The sequence below is a fragment of the Melospiza georgiana genome, chromosome 3 (assembly GCF_028018845.1).
Source record: "Melospiza georgiana isolate bMelGeo1 chromosome 3, bMelGeo1.pri, whole genome shotgun sequence".
Classification (NCBI taxonomy): domain Eukaryota; kingdom Metazoa; phylum Chordata; class Aves; order Passeriformes; family Passerellidae; genus Melospiza; species Melospiza georgiana.
This window is the reverse complement of record NC_080432.1, coordinates 72679206-72702027: the sequence shown is the minus strand read 5'-3', so window position 1 is coordinate 72702027 and position 22822 is coordinate 72679206. Positions and strand designations below refer to the sequence as shown.

The following is a 22822-nucleotide window of genomic DNA, read 5'->3' as shown; positions in this document are numbered from 1 at the left end:
TAGTTCAGAGCCTGTTCACTTACATGTGCATAATAAATAATGGTTCTATTTCTGTGATTTCTATTAGACGCCAACACTGCGCATTCTAACATATCCAGGTATTCATAAAATATAATAATGCATTATTCAGATGAACATTTCAAATAAAGCCAAAATAAAATTTTGTTATGTAGAACATGTTTAAGAAAATCTGATTTCTTAAATCGCTTCAAGACATATTATAACCTACTCAATTCAAGCACTTGTTTAATACTTCAGCTGTTAATAAGAGAATAGATATTCCAGAAATTTCCTTTTGTATACAAAAAGGCATGTACTCTCAATGGTAGAGAAGCTTGAAAAGCATTTCTCATGGAGAAAACCTTGAGTTTCTACTTAAAGAAATTACCAACATGATTTCCAAAGCTTTGTTTTATATATAGGCTTTCATCATACTTGGAGTGCTAAGTTTCTATCGTTTTTTAAAAAGTTAGACTGTTGTAAAGTATGAAAGGATTAAGTTAAATCAGCATTTTAAGTGCTGTTGACAGCTCGCAAATAATTTCAAAGCAGACATTTCTGTCTGTATTCTCACTAGTTTCAGAAACTGGTTGAGGTAAAGTGCAAGCCAATAAATGGCAAATTACACAGTATTGCATGCTGTGTAGCTATTGTTAAGATAAAAAGTGACACGTGCCAAGATTCTCTGTATGATTCTGACATTTTCTTGGCCCTGTGTCTCTTGGCTTTCCTTGCTGTTAACAAATATCCACACCATACTTCTGCTAAACAGGATCTCAATGATTTCCCTCGGTGGCATACAGCTGCAAAGGGAGGAGATGCTCTCTGCCCCGAAAAGCTTCCAGCTGAGTAAAGACAGTGTGTAACAGACAAGTACCAGAACTGAACTGCTCAGCTTCAGAATCAGTGGCATCAGCATTGCAGCAGCTGAGTTGTTTTCAAGATTTTTCTAGGTAATAGAAAATGAGTTTCACACTGGTGTTACACAGACACCAGTGAAGGAGCTCTGCTAGTATTGATGATGAGCTCCTGGTAGGCCTAGTGGCACCAGAAGAAAGAAAAATAATTAATTACCTGTTAACCATCTTGGTGTTTGGTAATAGACACTGGCCTAAGGGGCAAGGAGCTAGCCTGTCAGTATAGCATGTACAAGCCAGTATATAGCATGTACATGATGCACATGTACACGATAAGTAAAAGCAGTAAGGACACCTCTTCGAGACTTCTCATGGTGAGGAAAAGTGGGTTTTGTTTGAAGAGAGACAGTGGGATCATTCAGATCATTTATGACTGAATTTTGGTTACTAGCTTCTATGTCCTCAGTACATGGAGCAGACTTGATATTTAATACTTAAGAAACTGTTTCAGGCTTTGATTGCTTAAGCATTTTCTCATATACAGATTAAAGAATTTAGATTTTGTACTTTAGAGGCAGAAATCAGTCATTAAGGCAGAGTTCTCTTTGCAGTTGTTTATTATTTATTGACTAACAAATAATTTATTACCACAAATAAATTCTTGACACTCATTCACTGCTTATAAAGACCATATTCTTGTGAATTACACTAAAAAAACTGAGTATGAACAAAGCTATTAGAAAAATGATGATTTGAAGATTTCTTTTATGTCTTAATAAGAATTAAAGAGATAACAGATGTAGACTTTCTTTTTACATATATATGGAAGAAAAGGTATGTAAGATAACAGTATCACAGTACAATCCACAGTAAGTCTTAGCAAAAATAAAATCTTATGGTGTCATTTATTCTCACTATAGTGGTCTGGACATGACCACAGCTCCTTACCTCTAGTGGGGATCCTTTCAATCTTCAGTTTCTTTCATGTTCCCAATTCAGGATTCAGGATATTTCACACAGGACAGTTAAGTGTCACAATTTCTTGCAAAATTCGAAAGAGAAATGGATCTGGATCTTAGAAAAATATTCTCTCCCAAGCTAAAAAACGCCAGCTTTCTCTTTAATTGGATTAAATTTATGGAAGACACACAGTTTAATCCACCCACTGCCTTGCTTATTACAGTACATTAATGGGTTTTCATAGCATGAACCAAAAGGTGTAGGTTGGAAGGGAAATTAGTATAATACTGTTGACATCCCAAATTTAAAATAAAAATATTCCATGCCTTTCAAAGGGAGAATCTCACTCATAAAATTACTGATTCTTGCTATAATCCCAGAAGTTACCACTTTCATAATTAATGTACTAAAATGTTTGTTTTACTGACTGCTAGCAATATCAGTGTTGACATTTAATGCCTGAAATATTGGTCTTAACATTGTTTGACTCTCCAGAGATGTGCAGATGACTGAGATGTGGAGAGCCTCAGAGCCTTATTCTCTCCTTTCCTTTCTACTGCAGAACAGGTGCAAATTCCTTAAATCAATAGCTTTAAGGTCAGTATAAAACTGTTGTATTTAGGAGAAGGAGCAGATACTACCCATCTTTAAGAATGCAGTGGCAGAATTTTAGAAGGCTCCAGGCAACACAGGCAAGTAGCAAATCTGAACTTCATCCGCTTGCAAAACACATCTTCCAAATGTCTGTCACTAGGGTGGGCAGCTCCTGTACTATAATCCACAGAATCTCCCACAAAATGTGTTGCTCACACTAATATAAATTAATACATTTTTCTACATGTAACTTATGGATCATGTAAAAACCCAACAATTATGTGGTTCACTGTCAGTGAGTTTTGCAAATACAGCAAAGGCAAGGGGACGTCTACCCTAGAGGTGCTTCTCACCTAGTAACAGTACTGAAGTTAGTCCTCCAACTGATTCCTTCTGTCCCCAAAAACCACATTCTGTCACTTGCACTGTTTGAGACAGTGCCCATCCATAAATTATCTGAGGATTTATGAGGATGGTTTCTTCATTGCAACTAGTATGAGGCTAGCTGTTGGGAACTGTGCTGTTGATAAAATGGGGATGCATTAATAAGCCAAGCAGTGCTTATCTAAGAGCCAAGGCCTTTTCTGCTTCTCACTCCAATCCACCAGTGGGGAGCTTGGGGGTGCACAAGAAGTTGGGAGGGGACTGGACAGCTGGAGTAGCTGACCCCAACTGATCACATGGATATCCCATAGTGTATGGAATCATACTCAGCATATAGAGCTGGAGGAAAGAGAAAGAGGGGCATGTTTGGAGTGATGCCATTTGTCTTTCCAAGTCACTGCTATGTGTGATGGAGCCCTGCTCTCCTGGAGATGGCTGAACACCTGCCTGCCCATGGGAAGTGGAGAACGAATTCCTTGTTTAGCTTTGCTTGCATAGGTGGCTTTCGCTTTACCTATTAAATGTCTTTATTTCAGCCCATGAGTTTCCTCACTTTTGCTCTTCTGATTCTCTCTGCCATCCCACCAGGGGAGAACAAGTGAGTGGCTGTGTTGTGTTTAGTTGCCAGCTGGGGTTAAACCACGTCAAGGAGAAAGGTACAGTGATACTCGACCAAGTCCACTATTGCAGGGAAAAGAAAGGTCAGTAGCAAGAACTGAACAATATTTTTGCCTTTTAGATTTAAAAGCTCTGGCCCTTCCAGAGACAGTACAAGAGCAGTGGTGAAACCAGCAGTGGTTCATGTCACATTCCTGGTCAACGTTTCATCATCTACTGACAGCACAGGAGTGTAAAGTTTCCCTGTGTATTCCATATTGACATTTTCCATAAATTCCAAAGAAAACTTCTGGTTTTTTTACTGGTAGAAATATTACATCTACTTGGGATTTGGTGGACATCCTTTCATCCATTGCCTCTGTGACACACAGCTGGGTCTTTCAAAATTTGACATCTCTGAAATACACAACTGCCTGCAGACCTGTCCTCTCAGTAGTTGATGTGAAATACACTACATCACACACAAACCAAATTACAGATCCAGCAATAGTTGAATGAACAGAGAGAAATCTGACACTTGAAAGTGATTCTTCACTTGTTGAAACAAAACATGCCAAACAGCTGAAATGCAATGTTTCAAACTTCGGAGGAATAGTCTCTTTGCTAGTCTGGAATAGCTGGTGTGTGTGCGTTTCCTTGCTACAATAAGGCGATGATGGAGGATGTACTTAATGCAGAAACCACTGCAGCCACCAGGATTATAATCTTTATAAAGCATACACTGAGAATAAACAACACACTGTACAACCACAAAGCAACTGTAGTCACTTATAATTGGAAGTATTATTTCAGGATGGATGGCAGTTCCTAAGTGTTTTCCTTGAGGAAAACACTTCCTGATAAAAAATTAGATATGATTACACCAAGTTCAGTATTTTTCTTTTCTGGGGAGATGCATTAGGTAGAATTCTGGTGAATTGAATAAAAGGAAGCAGCAACACTTAAGTCCAATCAACTTTACAAAATTAAATAAAACCTGCTATCAATGCAAACCAAGTGCAGAGTTGTTTTTACTTTCCCCCCCAAAAGACATGTTTGACTTATAAATGTGGAGCTCCCATGCAGTCTGGAGTCCTTTCTGCTCCCAAGCGCTTCTGCTGGATTACCTCACCCGACTGGAAGGTGCGAGCACCAGGCAGATCACCTTTGCAGTCCCTGGCTGTACACGAGGGGTGGGCGGTCGGCACCAAAAGAAACTCCCCAAAATAAGCATAAAAATGAAAAGCTGAATCACAAAATGTAATTGCACCCGAGGTAAAGAGCCCCCACATTGCGGTGAATCACTCTGCGCTCCCACGGTTTCCGTCCGGCTCTCACACGGGGTCAGGGAAGGCGAGCACCCGGCCCCACACGCGGAGGGTCCCCGCTGCGCTCTGCACCCTCAGGACAGACGGACCCCGCCGGGAAAGGCCGATTCCCGCCCCAGACGACGCCGTGACCGGCACCCCCGCGCTCTCCTCCCGCGCCGCGGCCCCCGGTGACTCCTCCCTCCTCCCTCACGGCCGCGGCCCCGGAGCCCGGCGGGGCGGAACCGGGCGCGATACAAATCCGCCGCTCCGGCGGGGCTGCGGGCAGAGCAGCGCGGGGGGTCCCGCAGAGGAGGCGCTCCGGCCGGCTGGTCCCGGCAGGAGCGGGGCGCGGCTGCCTGCGCTCTCCCTCGGGGAGCCGGCAAACTTCCCCGGGGGCGGGCGGGAGAGAAGGAGCCGCGTCCCGGTCCAGCGGCTCAGTCCGCCCCTTTCCGCGGCTGCCGTCCTGTCCCGGCGCTGCTTGCGGCCAGACTTGCCTAGCGCCCGCGGGGCTGGTCCCGGCTGCCTCCCATCGCCGCGACCGGCGAGCGGGCTGCCCGCCTCCGCCTCGTCCCGTGGGGAGCGGAGAGAAACCAGGGGGCCGTTTCCATAGAGATGGGGCCGGAGTGAAACTTTGCTGCGGGCGGCAGGCGAGGGCCGAGCCCGGGCGGCGCTGAGCGGGGCGGCTGAGATAGGGGTCCGTCCCCTTCCACCTCCCCCGCAGCGCCGCCGGGGGCGAGCGCCGCCCGGGCACCCTGCAGAGGAGCCGGGAAAGTTTTGCTCCGCGGAGCCGCCACCCGCCCACGCCCCCCTGGGCGGCTGCTTGGCGGCCGTTCCCCCGCGGCGGCTCCCGCGGAGCGCTGCTATGGCACCCGCCCGTCGCCGCGGGGCGAGCAGGGGGAGGCCGCCTCCGGCTGGCCCTGCGCTGGCGGCGGGGGGGTGCCCAGCCCCCGGGCGGCGGGCGTCCTCCTCCGGCCGGCAGTGACCGCCCCGGCCCCGCTCCTGCCTGCTCGCCATGCCTGCCCCCGCCCGCCTCTCGCCGAGCACGGTGCCGGGGAAGGGCGAGGGGAGCCGCCGCCCTGTCACTCCCTGAGCCAGCCGCCGCCTCACCGGAGAAGCCCCGTGTCTGACGGGCTCGGCGCAGCTCCGCTGCTCGCTGCGCCGGGAGGGCTGCGGGCACCTCGCACCTCCCCACAGGTAAGCGGCGAGGCGAGGGGGGTGTGAGTCTGGTCGGGGTCTACCCCTCGTCTCCGAACTTCAGCCCGCCCGCAGCCGTCACCTCTCCTCGGGAGTGCAGGGGCTGCGCCCTGCGCCTTCCTGCCGGCGGTGCGGGGGGACGCGCCCCTGCCCTCGGCGGTGAGGGGCAGAGGGAGCGGCGCCGGTGGGTGGTTCGGTGCGTTTTTCCCTGCCAGAAATGGACTTTCTGCCTCCCGAACGGAGCGGGCTGGCGTGCCGGCGGCCGCCGCGCTCCGCGCAGCTGCTACACACCCTCTTTTGTCTGAGCTGGGTCCGAAATACTTTAGTGCTGCCGTCGCCTGCCCCGCCGGTCGGGATCCCGGCTCGGCGCTGCCCCGCCGGGGGCTGCCCCGGGCTGAGCCCCCCGTGCCCCTCCCCACCCGGCGAGTTGCCCCATTGCCTTTGTTTTCATGGGAGCTGGGCTTTCCTTAACCTTTGTTTGCGGGGAAAATGGTGGTGTGCTGGTTATCTGAATGGATGAGACAGATGGGGATGACAAGGGGGTTGCCTTATTCCCTTGCGTGCGGATGTAACTCAGTGCTAAATAAAACGCTCACCGGGTAGACATAATCTTACTGGTGAGGCAGACTTTGAAACAAAAGTGCTGCGAACAGCTCGGGTACATGGCAGATACTCCTGATATCCTACTAACATAAACATTAGTTAGTGTTTGCGCTTGAATTCAATACATGAGCAGCTGTTGCGCCGATCTGGAATTGCAGTAGCTGTATCTACTTGACGCTTAATAGTCTTTTGTACGCAGTAGTTATGAAAAATAATACGGGTTTTATTGTTCAAAGGCGAAAGTACCCAGACAAAAGTATTCCTTTAGTGTTGCATTCTGTGTAACGTGAACTATAAAATAACCTGTAGCGATGTAGTGGACTTGCACTTCATAATGCTCTTAGGACATGAGGACTATATTGCTCAATAAAATTCTGTCAGCAAAGGTTTCTCTGGCTTTTCTTGATGCTAGATCAATACACTAGCAACTATTCTGTTATTTTTCTCTAAGTAGGTGGTGCATGCAATCCGTGTGATGGAGACCCAGTGTCCAGATAGGAAGAAGCAGTGGGGTTTTTTTTCCCTCCCTTTCTTTTAGTAGTTTTGGTGCTGCCTTGTAGAAAGTGTGAAAAAAAACCCCAACATTTAAACTGGAAAAATGTTATTTCCATTGTATGTAACTGAAGTTCCGTAATGATGAAGCTAAAGGGTCATTCAGGTTTGGAATGGTTTAGTGTACTTTTGTTGCCAGGAAATGTACTTCTAGATAAATACTTGTTAGAAGACAATTTTAAGATAATTTTTGGTAATTCAAAACATGAGTTGCAATTAGGTGTTTTGTCCTGAAAATAGAAAAACACACTCATGGATAAAGATATGAGGTACTTAACTAGTAATTTGGGAAGTAAAATCATATATAATTTATATTTTGTTGGCATAGAAACATTTTATTTGTTGCTCCTTGGTTGGATTGCAACAATGATCCAGATGAAAATTGGACTACTGATGCAATCATTCAGCACAGTAGAATTATTTTGTTTGATGTACAAAAATGTTTTGCTCAATATAACCTCACTAGAATTCATTTTTATATGAAGCTTTGTAATCAGATTATAAAAAGTGGGCTGTTGGAATCTAATCCTGTGAAGTACGGACTAAGCAAGCCCTGCTCTGACAAAGCACTGAAAAGTTTGCTCACTCTCAAGCAGGTATGCAGTTCCAGCTTCGTCCCTAATGATCACCCAAGGTCTGAGTTTGTTGCATGTGGCAGCAGGTCCTGGTAGCTTCAGTGAAACTCTTCATTGTCCTAACTGCACTGCTGGACCTTCCCTGGACCAAGCCCTCTCTGTGTGTTCTGCCTCTACTTCCCTGAATGCTGGGTCTACAACACAAAATACCTGTGCTGTGTGCAGGAGCTCACCTCAGCCACATCTCATGGGTTGTTTATTCTCTGCTGGCTATCATCTCTCAGGGGCGAAAGGGGAAAATACAAAGTGAAAATTGGTTAAGGAGTGAAGTACATCAATGCAACAGCAGGAGGAGACTGCTACTTCTTGTGTTTTGTTCAGTAGATTTTAGGAGCCAGAAGTCTGAAGTGCTGAAAAATCAGTGAAAACTCCCACTAAAATTACTGAAACCAGACAGAGTTATGATATAAAATGTATTAAGCTTGTTGTCATGAATAGTTACCCATTTTTAAAAAATTACCGATAGGGTCCTCAGTCTTGTCTGTAATAGTGGTAGAGATCGTAGTAGAAGGGGAACTTTGTGTCCTAGCTAGTGATGATGCTTCAGTTTGATTTGGTGCCACTGCTCTTTATAAACAACAGATCAGTTACTTGTAATCTCTATGTTTGATCTCATGATACTGGAACAAAGAGGCAGTTGCAAATTAGAGTTGGAGAGTTATGTAGGAAGATGCGAAACATAAAGACATAGGTGTCTTATGCCAGTTTAGACATCTTAAGGTGTTTCAGACCTCTGTATGAGGCTGGTAAACAGAGTCTAAGGAGAGCACCTCTGGAAAGGCAGCTGACAACCCTGTAGAATGCTATTATTTGTATTGCAGGTCCATGGTAAAAGCCTTTAAGAAGAGCAATCTATTCTCAGAAATCTTGTAAAAAATTCTGATGCTGCCTTATAATGGATATGGGAAGAAATCCCTTGCTGTCAGGATTTAGGGAGGTCCATTCTCAGGTGCCCATTTATCAGTAGAATCTTTTTATTGCTTCCTGTGCTTCTGTCTGTCTGAGTAACTCAAAGGTGCTAATAAATAGTTGAGGAGTAAAAAATCTTTTTAGAGGAGTTGCATATACTCTCCAAACCTACTAGAAGTAAATGGAAATTGCAAGTAGTGCTTGAGTTTGTGCTGTAGTTTTAGTTAGCACATTAGTTGTACAACAAAAACACTGTAAGGAAAAGTTTCTGGTTTTCTTCTTTAGTGGGTAAAGCATAAGAACCTACTTACCCAGGGATTGTGTGAGTTAAGTGGACTGTTGACTGCATGAAAGGGTGAAATGCTGACAACATAATTGAATTAAACTACTGAGCAGATGTTTTAAACTGCTGTTGCTCTGCCCACTAGTTTTACTAGCTCCTCAGTGTCCACTCTTTGTGGGGTATGAGAATAAGCACTGTTCTAAATTTTCATGCTGAGGCTTCAGTCTAGCTCTAAACCAAGATGTTACTCTATTCCATCATTACCTATTTCCACATCAGACAATTCAGTACAAGGTGCATATATATATATATATATATGTAACTGTTCTTCAAATAGGTGAATCTTGCCAGAGGGAGCCCAAGTGACCTGATGACAGAACTTTGTACTGAAATGCTGATATTATATTGATCTCTTAGTGTAAATGAAATTACATTTTCCTTACTGAACTTTCCTACATGATCAGGGATTTTAAACTACATGATTCATAGATGCCTTTTAAAAATCAAGTTTTTCCTTTTATTTGCACAGCTAACCAAATGGGATGGATAACCTGTAGTACAGAGCTACTTGAAGCCTTTTATCTGCAGCAGGGGCAGAACATTCTTGTGGTGGTTTTAAAATTATTCTATGTCCTGAAGACCTGAGAAGGAAGGATGTTTATCCTCAGTCATTTCCTATATCCATCAGTGTTTCTCGTTGGGGAAAGTTATTATTCCTTTTTCTGCATGTTTTAGTACCTAAAAAAGTGTGACAGCGAGGTGCAAAGCCACCTAACCAAAACTAGGCATCTGAGGAGCATTGCAAAGAGATGTAATGATACAGCAGAGATTTTCAGGAAAAACAGACTTGTGGAAAATAAAGCAATAAACTACCTTTTTGTGTATAAAGATTCTGAAAGGTCTTATGGGAAATGTAAATGGTTTTCAGTTTACTATCTTGTCTTACTATATCAACATCTTATCATTTATATACTACTGGAATTGTTCCTTCTGTTGGAAGTCTGGCCATTTTCCTCCAATTGAAATAAGTAGAAATGAAGGAGATATTTCTCTAAATTGTCTTCTGATTTTTCCTCATTGAGCTGAATGATGAAGCTCTTACTGAATCAGGAAAAACAAGATTTTGTCACTTTAATGGAGAATGCTTTAGATGCACTCAATAATAATCTCAAGAGGTGTAAAATATAGCATAGGTGACTTTTCATAGGAACTAAAGATGAAGAAACAAAGAGGGAGAATCCCTTTTTATATGAGTTTGTTTTTTCTAGCTGGTGTTTCACAGATACAGTTGGGCTGAGCATCCCAGTGTTGTGGTTTTAAAACGCATCGATGAAAAGTGATGAAATTTGAGTCACTTGAAACTACATTCATGCTGACTGTGAAATGGGAAGGACATTTTTGACAAAGCATTGGTACAGTTGGATGCTAATAGCCTACCATTTCTGACAATTGGTTAGTTTCACTAAATTCTTTAAGTAGTAGAGGTTTGGGCTTTGATACCTATAAATCTGTAGCATTAGCTCAGAGAGTGAATGTGATATCAAACCAAGTTTTTTAGAGCTTTTCAATAGTAGTCATACTTCTTTTTTCTAATAAAGGGAAAATTCCAAAAGTAATTTTCTGTCGATTTAAACTACCATAAAAGCACATTAATTAGAAGCCTGTGATAAATGTCACTTAGATTGTTGAATTTGGTGTCATAGTGGTCACAGTAATAAAGAGTTTTTTCACATTCTCCATCTGAATGTGTCTGAATAAATCGCTCTGCTTATCTGTAATCAGTTGCACATTGTTGAAGAATGTGTTTCTATCTAGTTAATTTTATCACTTCCATTTTGTTATGTATTAAATGAGGAAAAAGTGCTATTATATGTCCATCCATCTGGTGTAAAATTGTTGCTCAAAATCCTGACGTTTTCTTTCCTTTGGGTAATTCAAAGTAACAAAGGCATATCACATTTTATGTGATGTACGTGTGAGATGTGCAACTTTATTCCTTCATAAGGAGGGATGGAAGCAGCCTTGTGTGTTGGGACAGCATTTCACTGCAGCCAACAAGCCTTCCCAAGGGCTGTTCCTTGGATCACACAGGGTGTACATAACAGCTGCTCTAGCTGCTGTCTTTTGCATGATCTTGTGCTAGACAGACTTGGTGCCTAAGGTGTGAGGCAGCCCTTTGATTGGAAAAAGGGACACACTCTGCAAGTGTGCTTTCTTGACATGGATGTCATGGTGGGATCAACGGAATAAACCTGATACAGCTTGAGATTTGGCAGAGGTCTGCTTCTTGCTATAAATCATTGTGTATTTAACAGTTGGCCTGTTTCACCTGACGTGTGACTTATTTTTGTAGGAAGAAGTTAGATGACAGAAAACAGATCAAAAAAACCCAAAGCTAACCCAAGGAAGAAAGCAGGAGCAGGAGAATGGAAACAGGAGCAAAGAGCAAAACACAAAATGGAAATATTGAAGATAGGAAAAATATGAAGGAAGACAAAGGATGAGATACAGTAAATTTCTAAAGAGAAATTATGCCACATGCAGTGTTATAAATGGAAAGAAACTCGAATAATGGAGATTAGAATAAAAGTAAGAATAAAAAATGTGGTGGTATTTCTTTTTTTAAGCATCTCATGGAAAATCAGACTGGAAAATGGAGAAATTAATTCTTGTCTCACTGAGATGTATTTTAAATGAACTGTCTTTGTTGGGTAGTAGGTAAACTGTTCTGCAGAAATGATGTTAAACACTTCTTCCAGAAGATACACTGTAAGTAAATCAGTTCAGACATAAGAAAGGAAAGGGAGCTAAGAAGGATAGTTTGCTTACAAAGATAGAAACTGCATTTTAAAATGCTTGAAAGTTAGGTGAACTGTTGTTTTCATTTCCAAGCAGACTAATACTCTAAACTCCAAGTTATCATCATGTTGATCTAGGTAATTTGTCATTATCTCTCGGAAGACCAGTGACCACAATAAGCACATGAGAACATCCTTCAAATGCTGGATAATTAACTGGTGAATACTTAGCTACCCTACTTGCACAGATTTTTCTTTTTGATATGTTTTGGCTGTATCTGTGTCAAGAAACTAATTAAACCAAGACATGTTTTGAGGTCAGCTACAGTGGTCTGGCTCAATGTGGGTGTTAAACTGTCTTTCAGATGGTCATATCCAAATTAACTGTTTAGAAAGAACTTCTGCACTGAACCAGTGCCTGAGAGTGTGCTGGCTGACCTTGACCACAAATGTCCCTGGCATCCTTGTGGTAGTGTGAAAGAGACATGGTGGGTCCCTGAGCCCGTGCCTAGGGACACCAGCCAGGACTGAGCACGAGATCCACTACTTGACAGAATGTTTTTCCATCTCAGCCGGAACTATCTTACTACAATGATCCCAATGTACACAGATTTTAAATAGAAGTAGTGTGCTGAAAGCTATATTTGGAAGACGCTGTCTGCTTTAATTATGTTAAAAGAAATCTGATGTCACTTTGCTATCACACTAGTAACTTCAGTAATATGGAGAATGAAATTTGGAACACTGCTTGGATACGCAGAATTTGTGGACGTAGTGGAACAACATACTGGGACACCAAGAGGGTGGCCACCTTGTGGCAAAGAAGGCCAACAGAATCCTGGGGTGCATTAGGAAGAGCACTGCCGCAGGACAAGGGCGGCCACAAGGGGGAATGAAACTAGGATGATCATGAAGTACGTGAATGAGGCTAGTTGGCCAGTGATGATGAATAGGTGTTCTAGTGGCTGGCTGCCTGCTCAGGTTAGAATGAGGACGTTAGCAGCTACTCAGCTCTGGTGAGGCCTAGTGGGGAGTTCTGGGCTCCTCAGTACAGGAGAGACATGGAGCCCCTGGAGCATGTCCAGCTGTGAGGATGGCTGGGGGACTGGAGCATCTCTCTTTTGAAAAAAGGCTGAGGTCGCTGGGCCTGTTCAGCCTTGAGAAGAGGCGACTGGGAGGGGTCCTCATCAATGTGTATGAATATCTGAAGGGTGGTGGCAAGAGGATGGAACCAGGCTCTGCTTGGTGCTGCAAACCGCTAGGATGAGAGGCAGTGGACAGAAACTGATGCACAGGAAATTCCAGCTGAATACGAGAAAGAATTACTTTACTGTGTGCTGGAGTGGATTGCCTGGACTGAAGAACTGTCTGGACACGATCCTATGCCATGTTCTCCTGCTTGAGAAAGGAGGTTGTACCAGATGACCTACTGTGGTCACTTCCAACTTGATGATACTGTGACCATATTCCCAAATGGATTACAAGAGATTGCCAAACAAGCACAAAACTTACAAAATAAACATCTTGCTGTCAGTTTCTTAATGTCACATTTATTTACCTGGTAATAATAGTCTGTACAAAACTGGCTAGCAGATATTAATAATAAACATCCAGAGGCCTAACATACTCTTCTTGGAAAGTCCTATCTTGCCTATTAATACAGTTTATAGACTTTAGAGCAGTAGAATCACTTTGCATTAATTGAATGCCAAAGTCCTTTCCCCAAACCCTTCCTATGACCCCTACAAAGTATTTGCTTTGCTCTTTGCCAGGAAGACATTTCTTCTCAAATTACTTTGCAGACACCTATTCTGAATTTATTGCCATTCTTTTGCTAATTCAATATTGTTCTCCTAGGACGTGGCCTCATTAACTGGTGCGCACGGTGGAATATCTGCATACATTGCTGGAACATAGTTCAATAGACGGTATTATATTAGAAAGACACGGGTCCAATCCAAGCCTGCAACCAGTATGCATACCAATTAAATTACACGCAGAAGCGTTTACTGATTAAGGACAAGCAGTGCTGTGCCAGTTTGTAATTTTTTTATTGTTATACTGGCTGTACAGTTGAAATGGTAATGAAAAGAGGTTATCACTGAGACCATAGTTCTTTTTTATTTAAGTTCTTAATCTTGTGAACTTTTAAATTCAGGTAGATGGTTGGTTGGTTGGTTGGTTGGTTGGTTGGTTGGTTGGTTGGTTGGTTGGTTGGTTTTAACCTGTGAAATTCTGAGATTATGACTAGATGGCATTACATATATTACATAATTTCTATAAAAATGTACTATTATCAGAGAATCAGATTTAGTCTATGAGAGGCTGGGCCCAGATGAAGTAGAATAGCTTTCGGGTAATGTTTTGTTGTGCAGCTTTTATAGCATGCTGTGTGATTATAGCTTAGTAAAAAATTCTCCACTGAAAGAGTTGTCATGCATTGGAACAGGCTGCCAGGGGAAGTGGTTGAGTCACCATTCCTGGAGGTACTTAAAAAGCATGTTAATGTGTCATGTAGAAACATGGTCTAGTGGTGGAGTTGGAAATCAGCGCTAAGGTAATGGTTGGACTCACAATCTCTGCAGTCTTCTCCAGTCTAAATGATTCTATGACTTCATGACATGTGACCATTGTAGCTTTTCCTACTTTCTCCAAAGAATTTTGGGAGTACCTAATCTTTGCTTTTACAACCATTTTTATGAGTGTGCATGTTACCAAGTACTTACCTCATTTTAAGGAAGGCAAACTCCAAAGGAAGAACGTGGAGCTGAAAGTAATCTGTGAGCTTTAGTCTCTGCAGTCCTTCCTTCCAGAGTTTAGATCTGGACTCGGGAAAACTCTTTATCTGTTTTATAAAATATTCTAATTGTTACTAGCCAAAGTGTTATTGTGAGTAGGATTTATCATCTTAGTTTTCAGGTTTGTGCTTAGGAGGTAATTTTCAGCTGAGAATATCGGGTGCTTGGGAAATGGTCTAACACATTTCTTAAAACTCCTTAAAAAGCCAAGATCAGCGTCACCCTTAGGTTAAATATGGCTTTGTTAAACCTTGTGACTGAAGAGATGAGCTTCAGAATTCAATTTTGAGCTTTTTTCCCTAATGTAGTTATTGTCACAGTTGAAGAAGCATTTACTGGGGAAATGAGGAGGAAAAAGAAGAAGGAAAATACAAAAGGTCTGCTACAGCAGACTATGAATTCAGATGGGGAAAGTGAGAGAGTCTGGTTAAACCAGCCTGAAATTCAGAAGGCCCCTGGAGAGGGTGCTGATGTTATGGAAATTTGGATTGGAAGACTTTTCTGATGACTCATGTGCTCTGAAATTAGTTGAGAATGTTGCCCTTCCAACAGTAAGGCTGTGCTTGGGAATACCTGTATTTCCAAAAGCATATGGCTGAAAGTCTTCTAGAGCTCAGAGGCTTGTGGTTTCTAAGGTTAGACCTAAAGCTTGGATGTCTGAGTAATGTTCATTATGTGGGTTCTTTGATTGCTGTGTATTAGTAGTCTCATTGTTGTGCTTAATCACCTACATTTGATTCACTTACAGGCATTCAGTAGCTGTGTGCTGTAGCAGAAAACTCAAACAAACCGGCACAGTTTATTATACTTTGGTAAAAAATTGTAGGTAAACAACTGTAGGTGAATTTTATTCCTTTACAATTGCAGGACCGTGAATATAATGGTACTAGGAAGGCAGAATGTAGATAGATGGATAGGTCAGTAGTACAGCAACAACCACAAACATCAATTATTCTATAGCGACAAGACTATAATTTTTGCAAATAATATACTTAGGTAGTAGGGAGGCTCTTATTTGAGTGACTGGAAGAAGTGGGTCTTATGTAGTGTGGCTAGAAGTATGTGTGGCATTAATATCATAACACTGCTTTCCTTCATGTCTTTCAGTAAATCCACAAGGAATTATGAGGCCAGGTGTTTGCATTTACCAAGACTGGCAATTTAGAAGAGAAAAAACATGGTAGGAATAATGCTTAGGTCTTCAGCAGTGACAGCAGAGGCTTTGTTAGAGCAGAAGGGCCTTAGAAAGGGGTCTGATCTGTTATGCCTGCTGTTCTCCAGAGGTTTGTAGCTTTAGAACTCTTTGCAAACACTCAACTTAAAACTTCTTTTCAACAACTGCATTGCTCTGAAAGATTGTCCTTAGCATGGTCATATATGGTCATATGCATGTTTGTACTGCTTCTTATCTTCCTTTTCACCTTGTTTCTGCCTTTTAGACTGTGATGTACTGTGGCTGATGTGCTGTGGGTAGTGCATCCTGGGATGGCATTCCAGCCATGCTCCAGCGTACATACGCTGATTCACAATATGGAAGGTAGACAGGGGGTCTGCAGGATCAGAGCTTGCTAAGACAAGCATGAGGTTTTCAAGATTTTTTATTTAGATCTTGAGGCACTTTGTTTTTTCAAAAGCTGAGATTTTGAGCACGTAATCACGTGGAGGTACTGGGCAGGTTTCTACAATTCCTGTGCCTAAAATTTCATCTTGATAGGAAATCACCTTCTCAGACAGCACCATCAATGAGAGGATGAGACAGAAAATGTCAGCTGATCTTACTGTACACATTTCTCACTGTTTTAGATACTGTGAGGTTTTCCTTAAAAATGGAGGTCAAAACAATAGAAATGGCTGAAAAAGTGTTTAAAATTACTTTCACGTATGTCACATGTAAAACCATGTGGCTGTGATTTAACAAGCTCATTGTGTGCAAAAGCTAGGGGATGACTGTTGCTGAGCATAACTTGCTTTAAACAGATTTTTCAGAAGGATTATCAGTCATTATGATCAGACTGTAAAAACAGAAAATATGAGCAGCAGCAGAGATCTGAAAAACAGACAGAAAAATGATCCTGGATTCCATCAAAACCCAAAAGATTATACAACTTCGTGTTACAGCTTTGGGAGAGTGATAAAATTGAAGTTGATGAATGGCTTCTGTTAATAATTTTGTATTTGGCTTGTGTTTCAGTTTTCAGGATACTTTATTGTCAAACTTTTTTATTGCTCATTCTTGATATGGATTTTGTTTGTTTTTACAGATACAGACTGCATATTTATAGTGCAGTAGCTCTCCACATTCTGTCTGGATAGCTCTTGAAGAAGGAGCATGGAAAAAGCATGGCTGTGTAGACAAGATAGTATTGCATTATTTGAATGATTGTCTGAATCTAATACGGCTCTTCTGGCTGATATGATAGTAATTTCTGTTTTACTCAAGCAAACCTGCCTTTTCCATGTATGAGTGTGTATGTATGTTTGTGTGTGGGTGTGTGTATATATATCTATCTATATCTACATATCTATCTATATCTGTATCTTGGGAGAAGACTGGGGAATTTCTGCAAGTATTGCTCCTCTCTTCATTAAAAAAAATAAAACCAGGTAGTGGATTTGCTTCATATGGAGCCCTATAGGCCCTACTTTTTTTTGTTTGCTTCAAAGAATAATTGAAGAAGCGCCTTAATGCTGTAGCCCTACTTTATGATGTGAACACAAGCCACTCCTTTATTGTATTGATGTAAACAAGATAACCAGAGTGTGGTAAAACATGTAACAATCTCGTGGACATGGTGTTAGGTGTAAGGTGTGTGAAACAGTACTTTAAATCCTTCAGATTTTTTTTTGTGTCCATGCAAATCTTTCTCCTCTCTTTGTAGTGTAGGAGATCCATCCTATTTTAATTTGCTTCACTTCTCCTCTTTTGCTTTTTCCTGCTTCAGAGCAGCAAATGCTTCAGGAATCAAATGGTAATTCAGCTTTGCTTATATCTAAGGTGCATAGGGTGCATATATCTAGGAGCTGCATACTGAACTACTGAATTACTCCTTCAAAGCTAAATTTTAGAGTTGTATAAATTAAACAGGTCAGCAAAGATGCAAGAATTTGGATTCCCTGCTATTGGTATATTTTGCATCAGCATAAATCCTCAATTTTAATGAAAGTTTTAATATATATCATAAAACTGGTGGAGAGTTAGATATTACTGATTGAGTATTGGATATTGACAGTCAAAAATGGTCTTTTCCTGCTGTGAGCTCAGGAACACTGTAAAAAGATTGAATTATTCTTGTTTGGTTACTGTTGCTCTGGTAGTGTCTTGAGATCCTGGCTATGTGAAGTCATAGGCAGATTTCTTATGTATTTCAAAAAGGTTAGGATGTCATTCAATATGTTAGGTAGTCTTGAGTCTAGTGCTGGTTCCTACATGGCCCAAAAATGTCAAAAATATTTTCTGTGAATTATGCCTTTATTACACGAGCGAGCCAAAACAGCTCTCAGCAGCTAGAAGTGTTTTAGTTCAAAGCCATGACAATCAATTTTTGCTAATAAGCTGCCATCCTGGGAAACCCCTAAAGCCTTCCAGAATGTGCTTTCTGCAAAGATGACACTCTTGTTTATCTAAGCCATGTTAAGGTGATATTTTTGTGTTTGTTATTGTCTTAATGTCCCTGAACAAATGCTTTTATCAGCTGGATTTTAAAATGTCTCTGTTCGAAATTTCTAAATGATATGAGTAACATGCCTGAAGTAGAATGAACTTTGGAAGTTCAGATATGGAAGGAGAGATTTTTTTTTCATCTAGTTTCTTTTATTATAATAGAATATTATGAACCACATGATAAGTTAATTAAGTTAATCAAGATATTAAGAAGATGTGTAGTTTTCTTATTAGTGATATTCAAACTCTTAATGGCAACATAATGGGGAAGATGTCTCTTCTAGTGCAGAAGAAACACTTTCTAGAAAACTTTCAGAAATGCCTTAACACAGGAAAGGAATACTTTCTGTGGCCAGTAAATTTCAGGACATCACATTTTCATTCCCCCCCAAAAAAGACCATTCATGAGAACCCATATATCTCATTTCAAAAATAGTAGTAAAATTCAGTAACCTTTACATATCTATGTGCTTTAGCAGTTAAGATTTGCATTATAGGAAGGGTTATATAGATGGGTTGAGAACTTGCTTTCTTCCTTAGGATTCTGCAACCCCATTTCCTGGGGTTGGAAATGCTAATTTTCTGTGATCTCACTTGCTGCTTTGTATGACATAAGGTTGTGGGAGTAAGAGGTCTATGCCTAATAAAGCTCCTCTCAGAATACACTCTGATAGCTATTGGCTGCATTTTGGGGAAAAGCTATTAAGTTCTTTCATCTACTCAGCAGTATTCATTGATCCAGAAAAAAAACCCTTCCTCCGAGGTTCAGATGTGAAAAGAAGCGACTGAGTGTGCACGCTTCCATTGACACACAGTCACTGGGGACTGAACTGCCAGGCTGAGATCTTCATTTGCTCTGCCACAGGTCAGAGTTCCAGCAGCTGCCAAGGCAAATTTGTGCTTGCTGTGAATATTGGTGTTTGTGATTCATTAGGCTTAAAGTGTCTTGTATGGGAAGGGATAAGAGCAGCCAGTTGCTAAAGTGGTGTAAAAGCTGTTGCATTCCTGTGCTGGACAGTTTGTACTGCTGCTGTAATTGAAATATCAGTATTCAGAACAGTCTGTAGTGTATTTCTGAGCTGTTTCACTCACAGAGTTGTACACCTGAAATTTATGCAACAGTATCTACAAATAATGTATTCAGATTGCAGTTGTGACAGGCAAATCTTGTCAATGAGGGGTTTGTTCCTGGCTTTGCCAGAGTTGGTCTGTGACATTGGACAGCTTGTCTGACCCTGCCTTCCCAGAAATGCACAGAAACCTTGTTCCCATGTTATTTTCATCCCTTTGGAGAATATGATCTTTTTAATGTGTTTTCCTTCAGTTTGCCTAGCTGCAAAATAGAGATATTTCTGTAGGAAGTATGCCATTCTTACACACCCATGAGGATTTTTTGAGACATTTGAATGACAGGTGCTATGCAATATCAAATCAGTAATACATACAGTGAGTGGAAAGAGCCCTGTGAATGTTGGTACCTGAGCCGAGTCATTAATCCAAAAAGACATCATGCACCAAAATATATTGGAAATCAAAATATTGAAACTGCAAATAAAATAACAATTGAAATTGGAAACATTTCTAACAGTGAAAAGAATGAATTTAAGTATCTTCTAAGAGCCAAGTTGTGTCTATTAAAATCAAGACTATCTTTCTGAAATAAGTAAATCGTGGAGGAGTTACAGACTTGATACAGAAATCAGAACTGAATATCCTTGCTTATGTATGCAGAAGAAAATTATCTTTTCTGGCCTAAAATATCCATGCATATACATATTTTTTTTGGCCGAACAGTCAGTCATAAGTTTGTGGCTAAACAGTGCTTTTCTCTAGAGGGATTTAAATTCCATCAAACATATTATTATGAACTGTTTAATGTAAGCTTGTTATATAGACAAACATAATGGCTCAGCTGTTTACTCTAGGCAGCTCTCTCCAACTGTATGGATAAACACATGTTGGAGATACTGCAGTTCTCCAGCATGCACTTCCTATAAAGTTTATTTTGCACACGCTCAACATAGTGAATGAAACAAATGTCTAAGTAGAAGCAAAATTCTGCAGACACTTCATGCCTCTAATGCATTTTTTGTGTTTGGCAGAAGTAGGATTAGTGTTGGTAAGCTTGTCAAACAAAATTCAGTACCTTTGGTGATGCCTGAGCTAATATGGCATGGGACATGATGTCTACTGGATGTATGATTCAGATATTTCCATACAGGATGGGATAATTGACACAAACCTTGTAAGTACAGGGGCAGCTGTCATACCATGAGTTGTAAGGAGCAAGGTTTATTGTACAATGTGGCATACAAGCAGTTTGGTAATATTCTTCATCATTTGACTTGAATTGTGTGTCTTACATGACATACATAGCTAAATAATTTCAGCCTTTTCAGAACTCTTCTCAGTTGAAAAAGCAGTCTTTCTTTTGTCTTCCTTTGCAGTTTATAGGAAAATCAATGTGAATTGCATATGTGATCTAACTTTGGAGCTAGTGGTGGAGGTTTTTTCAGCCTACATTATTCCATACTTCTGTGGTTTAAGAATATGTGATTTTGGTTTATATGCATGTAAGAATGAGTCTGAATGCTTTGGGGCCAGGTAGTTGGACAGGGATAGATAGATAGATAGATAGATAGATAGATAGATAGATAGATAGATAGATAGATAGATAGATAGATGATGGAGTTTGAGCCATTCTAGATGTGAAGCAGTCTGTAGACACCTTTACTGACTGTGGAGGTGAGGTTCACTGTCTGTCTTAACACTTCTGTGAAGGTTGTGACTTCTGCCCTGTTAAATTCCCTGCCTGAGTTCTTGGCTGTGCATTGGCTCAGCAGTTCATCAGGAAAGCATAAGCCTTACTTCTGGGAATTGAAGGAAAAATAGCTGAAAGTTTGACATTCCTTTTTTTTTTTTTTTTGTCTTAAAATATCTTGTTTGTGGAATATAATTTTTTTCATTACCAGTGTTGCCTAATATTGCAGGAAGTTAATCTGGGCTACCTTTCGAATATATTTTTGACAGATGGAACATTATGTGTGACCTTGGTATTAATTCTGTGACCTGGCTTGACTTCTGACTGTCTGGAGACATCTGCCAGTAAGAGGCAATAATTAACTGCTTGTGTTGTTTAGAAAATGGTGCTGGTCAGAAAAACAGTTGGTTGCTAGTGCTGGAGCCGTTGTGTGACTAATTGCCAACTAACTTAGAATGGAATAAATCTGTGATTAAATATTTAAGGATATATTTTATCATCACAGTATTTAGTGACAGAGCTTTTGGGTGGCAAGGTCCTGTATTTCCATGAGATTCTGGGGACAAGTCTGACATGGGAAGACAGGGAGACCACTCTCTCTGCTATGGGACTAAATGAGAAGTTTGCCCTGGAGGGGAGGGTGGCACATGCAGGACAGTCAGCAAGGATGCTCTTCCTTTCCCTGGGAATATTGCCCTTTTTGCTGGCTAGCACCTTTGATATCTCTGTTGCTGGAAGGACACCCAGAAGGAAGAAGTGTCACTGTAAAACTGCCTTTTCTCTTTCTTTACAGGCAACTCCTGTTGGTTGAGTCTCAGTTACTCTTGTCTACTCTTAAACCTCCAGTGTCGGATTTGGAGATTCTGGCCAAGGAACTGATGGGGCTAGATCATTAGGACATTGTGATATTTGTGTTTTGTTCTTGGTGAGGTGTTGGACTGTGCCCCACTGGTGGACCTGAAAGAAGGAAGGTTGGACATGCCAGTTTTTCCCAAACAGAAATAAAATAGATGACAACACGGTCTAGCTAACTGTGAATGAAATATGATTTTTAAACACAATCCCTCTAGTATGTCATGCAAATGCTATCTCAAATTAACAGTGTAAGGAGAGAATCTATATTTTATAAGCAAAATAATGCTTTGGCTGTTTTAACAAAGAAGGTAAAAAATACCAAACACAGTGTTGGTGAAGAAATTGGTTTAACTTGTTTACAGGATAAATAACAAATTGGAAAAGTTTGCACTAGCACCTACTGAGAATACTATGGAGAATTACTGTGTTGCTTGTGTATTTGCAAGGTTAGACCAAATTGTGGGTAAGATTTCTCACTTTATTCGCATGTTAAAGCAACCCATGATGTGGTGGTCTCAAAGAATCATTAAGAGTTTGACTGTTAATTTCAGTGGAACCAGAATTTCATATGCATAATTTAATAACATAAATATCTTGTTTGTTTTAAAATTCTCATTTGCTAGCCAAAACTCTTGAACTTCAACAAATCCTTTGTGTTTGCAGAGTCTAGAACTAGGCTCAAAAGTCTGATTTTGATTATGTAATATGAGTAAACTTTGTTATTGCCCAGATTCTTAGCTTAATATGATTGTGCAGTTCTTCCTGACTTACTATTTTTTACAAGAAAAATAATTTATATGAGAAGGATTGATGGAATATTATGCGAAACATTCAGAATTATCCCCATTCTTAAATATGGTATCTTGGTTAATAATGGAGGACTGAGGTGTTAATCTGCAAAATCTGTGTTGCATAAAAAAAGGTTTTGTGATATATTTTTCTTTAAATGGTATTTTACAATTTTACACAGAGTAGATCATTATTCTGTATGTGTGTATCCTGTTCTTTCATGTTACTGTAGAGCCTGATCAGATCACAGAACTCATGTCCCAGTTATACCAACAATCAGCC

At 41.0% G+C, this 22822-nt stretch overlaps 1 protein-coding gene across 1 annotated transcript in view; it reads left to right on the top strand.

Moving 5' to 3' along the window:
- Positions 1–5686: 5686 nt before the first annotated feature.
- TMEM200A (transmembrane protein 200A) overlaps positions 5687–22822 on the top strand; it is a 51884-nt gene continuing 34748 nt past the window's right edge. Inside the window, exon 1 of the mRNA XM_058020355.1 lies at positions 5687–5896. The gene's annotated coding sequence lies outside the window, so the exon portion shown is untranslated. The remainder of the gene's footprint in view (positions 5897–22822) is intronic.